The sequence below is a fragment of the Copidosoma floridanum genome, unplaced genomic scaffold (genome assembly GCF_036245765.1).
Source record: "Copidosoma floridanum isolate Cflo_tuat_1 unplaced genomic scaffold, Cflo_Japanese_pri ptg000035l, whole genome shotgun sequence".
Classification (NCBI taxonomy): domain Eukaryota; kingdom Metazoa; phylum Arthropoda; class Insecta; order Hymenoptera; family Encyrtidae; genus Copidosoma; species Copidosoma floridanum.
In genome coordinates this window covers 4,630,616-4,634,689 of record NW_028321912.1, presented here as the reverse complement: position 1 = coordinate 4,634,689, position 4,074 = coordinate 4,630,616, and the positions used below count along the sequence as shown (strand labels likewise).

The 4,074-nt window shown below is 30.0% G+C and overlaps 1 pseudogene; it reads left to right on the top strand.

Annotated features, from left to right (window-relative positions):
• Positions 1-1,216: 1,216 nt before the first annotated feature.
• Positions 1,217-3,822, top strand: LOC149373226 (uncharacterized; annotated as a pseudogene).
• The last annotated feature ends 252 nt before the right edge of the window (positions 3,823-4,074 follow it).

The window sequence follows — 4,074 nt, the reverse complement described above, 5'->3', positions numbered from 1 at the left end:
ACACTGGACTATAGGGACTGCCCATTAGAGAGCCAAAAACTTGTTTATCAAATTTGTTGTTGAAATAGAAAAAAGTTGAATTCAATATTAAAGATACACCTGTGCAAAATTCATTGAGAGAAACATTGATTTTATCATTCAAGAATTTCTTTCTGATTTTTTGATTAAGAATATTCCGCTAGCGAACTCACACGTAAAAAATAGTTATGAGTTGAAAAATAAATTAAAAGAAATTATTATTTTACCTGGTTACACTCTTATTTAGAAATTCTTGAATGATAAAATCAATGTTTCTTTAAATGAATTTTGCACAGGTGCATCTTTAATTTTGAATTTAACTTTTTTCCATTTCAACAACAAATTTGATAAACAAGTTTTTGGCTCTCCAATGGGCAGTCCCCGTAGTCGAGTGCTGTGTGATCTTGTAATGCGAACTGTTTACGTGCGTCTCACAAGGAACTGCTTGTGATTCTTATTTGAATGTATTACGTGCGTATACTATGTCATATGTGTATGTGCAAGGTATCAAAGCAAAAGCAATTAAACTTGAAACTCTGACTACATAACGATTTTACATCCTTTTTGTAAGAGTCAGAGATATGTTATACACTTCACTTAATTTGCGTTTATTGTATTTACCAAAATTTGTCTTTTAAAGAATTTTTATTACTCATAGATTTTTGATCCTGATGAGGGCTGGGACATTGTCCAAACGGCCGAAACGTTGTTTTGTTTTTTAATAAATACAAAGTTTAACAGTACCACCATTGGACGTTATTTTAAATCATTAACCAACTGTCAAATTAATTGGAGCTATACAATCAAATTGAATTCATCTTTGACCATGTCTTACTATTTACGTGAAAAAGTTGCTCATGTTAGATACATCTCGTATCAAATAGTCACAAATCAAAATTTGCCGACAATCAAGCAAGTTCTCGCAGTTTTATTTCACAATTTACGTCGATTTAAGAATTCTCTTCAAGATAGTTTAAAGTTGGCAGTCGAAGAATGTTTGATTTTTTGGAAAAAAGCACGAATTCCAACGCAAGAACTTCATAAATGTATGAAAAAATTGGAGACAGAATATCAACAATGGAGAAAAATAACAAAAAATGCTTCACGTAGAACAGAGACTCAAGTAAGTAATGAGACTTCTTATGAAGAAAGAATTAGTAAACTGTTTGATATTTCTAAGGCAGACGCACTGGAACTCATGGAAGATGAAGAAGATAGGCAGTTTTTACCTCATCAAAGAGGTAATTGAATTTCTTTTATTTTAAAAAAATGATAAATCCTCTAAATTAATGTATTATTCTTCAATTTTTCAAGCATAAAAATTAATGACTTATGACGATTTTTGCATGTATTTGATCTTAAAATCATATTAAAAAAACTTTTTGTAAAATATTTTTTTATAGAAATTTTTTTGTTTGAGATGATTCTACGAATTTTTATGATTTTTCATAAATATTAATAATGATGATATTTGGTCAACTTGAAACATTAATAAATAAATTGGCCTTACATTTTTTCTTATTATGTGTAATGCAGTTCATTATTAATTACAAACAAGTAAAATTTATAAAAAAAAAAAAACATTTTTTTGGATTTGTCGAAAAATCAAGTTCTTGGTTGCACTACCTCTGTATCTTATTCATTATTAGAAAAATCACAACCAATGGAAGTAGATAGTGAAAATTTTAATAATGAAGAAAAAGACCTTTTTACTTCAAGCAATTCAAAAAGACTGCATACAGGTGATCCTCCTGAAGTAGCAAGAAAAGGTCCGTATTTGAATTCAAATCACAATGTACAAAACTATAGAAAAGCTTTATGTAAATATTGTAGATATTGTAAAATTTATAAACTTATTATTCTCCGCTAAATTCATTCAAACGATTCATCAAGTAATGTTTTTGTATTCGAACCGAACAGAAAAATTTGAATTTAATGTTTTTTGATAAATATATCTGTTTCATATCCTTAAACGAAAATATTCTTTTCGACATGCCGTGACCTAAGTTCTATTTTTTTACACGGGTTCGTTTAAAAAAAGTTAAACTAAAAATAACTATTTTGACATCAACTTTTTTTATTGATTAATTATATTCCATTGGGTTTTACTCTATATTTTTTTCTTACTTTACTTTCAGAAGAACTAATTTCGCTGCTTGGACCAGAAAGCCAATCTCAACCATCTCAACAAACGCCTCCTAAAAAAAGAAGGGCTACCGAAGGAGTCATCACTCTGAAACTGGCTACTGTATTGGATAAATGTAAAATTTGTAAAAATGATGCGATGCATTTGTTGATGGCAGCTGCCGAAGCGATTCAAGATGACACTCGCAACTTGATATTAAACACTAAATCCATTTACGTAGCTCGTACAAGTTTTCGCCAAGAAAGATTTGAAGCCATCAAGAAACTTGCTCCATCTCTTTTTTCTAATTTACCAACTACGATTCATTGGGATGGAAAGTTGCTTCCCGGATTATCTCGAGGTTAAAAGAATGAAAGATTAGCTTTAATCATTACGAGTGAAAGAATGGAACAACTTGTAGGTGTACCGATAATAGATTCAAGTACAGGAAGAAATCAAGCTAAAGCTGTGTACGAGACATTGATAGGTTGGTCTTTGTTTGAAAATATTGAAGTTCTTTGTTGCGATTCAACTTCCAGCAATACTGGTTCGATGAATGGTGCTTGTGTGATACTTGAGCAATTGATTGGTAAAGATCTTTTGTATTTAATCTGCAGACACCATATGTATGAATTGGTTTTAAGGTATGTTTTTGAAGTAAAATTTGGCAAAACTACTGGACCTGAGGTACTATTATTCAAAAAATTCGAAGATTTCTGGAAAACTGCCGATCAAAAATGCTACGAAATAGGTATTAACGATAGCTACGTGAATGAATCTTTACAAAATGTAAAAGATTCAATTTTAGATTTTTGCTTGAAAAACTTGAGAAAAGATCAAATTAGAAAAGATTATAAAGAATTTTTAGAATTGGTAGTTATTTTTCTTGGGGTAAAGTTACCTGAAGATGTTCTTTTTCGATCACCTGGTCCTGTGCATCATGCCAGATAGATGGCAAAAGCCATTTATTGCTTGAAAATTTTCCTTTTTAGAAATCAATTTTTAAAGGATAACAAAGTAGATGAAATAAAGTACAGAGACGTTTGTATATTTATTATTAAAGTTTACGTTCAAGCTTGGTTTTGTGCAACGTCTGCTGCCCAAGCACCGAACCAAGAATTAAAATTTCTCAAGCAATTATACGATTACAAAAGTAACGATGAAGATATATCTGAAATGACAGTAATTAAATTCATGAACCATTTATGGTATTTAACCCCAGAATTGGCAGCTTTGGCATTTTTCGATCATATGGTATCAAATGAAGACAAACGAATGATGTGTGATGCTTTGAAATCAGATTGTAGCACTTTTGCTTATAGGAACGGATTATTGCGAACAAAAAAAATCTATCTCTAATCATCAAATCAATTTTGAGTGATTTCGTTTGCAAGGAATCTCATAATTTCTTTAAACGTTTCAAAATCGACTGTACTTTTTTATCAAAGGATCCATCGCAATGGGGAAAAGATAGAAGTTACCTTGACGGCTTGAAAGTTGTCGAAAATCTTAAAATTGTGAACGATGCAGCTGCAAGAGAGGTGAAATTAATTACTGAGTTTAACAACCTTCTTACGGAAGATGATCAACAAACACAGTACATACTATCCGTAGTGAAAGATTACAGAAGTTGCTTTCCAAATAGCAACAAAGAAATTTTGACAAAATCCTATAAATAAATTTTTTGTACTAAAAACTTAGATGTAAATTTTATTTAATTGACCTCTACATTTCAAATAAAATTTTTGATACCGTTTTTAATAAACTACTAAAAAAGATGAAAAAACATATTATAAAACTAAAAATCGATTGATGACATTTCGAACCTTGAAAATATACTTAACGCTGACACTTTTTAAACAGCACTCTAAACCATCGAAATGATTCCACTTTTTATATTTTTTACTAAAAAAAAAAAAAAGAAAATGAAT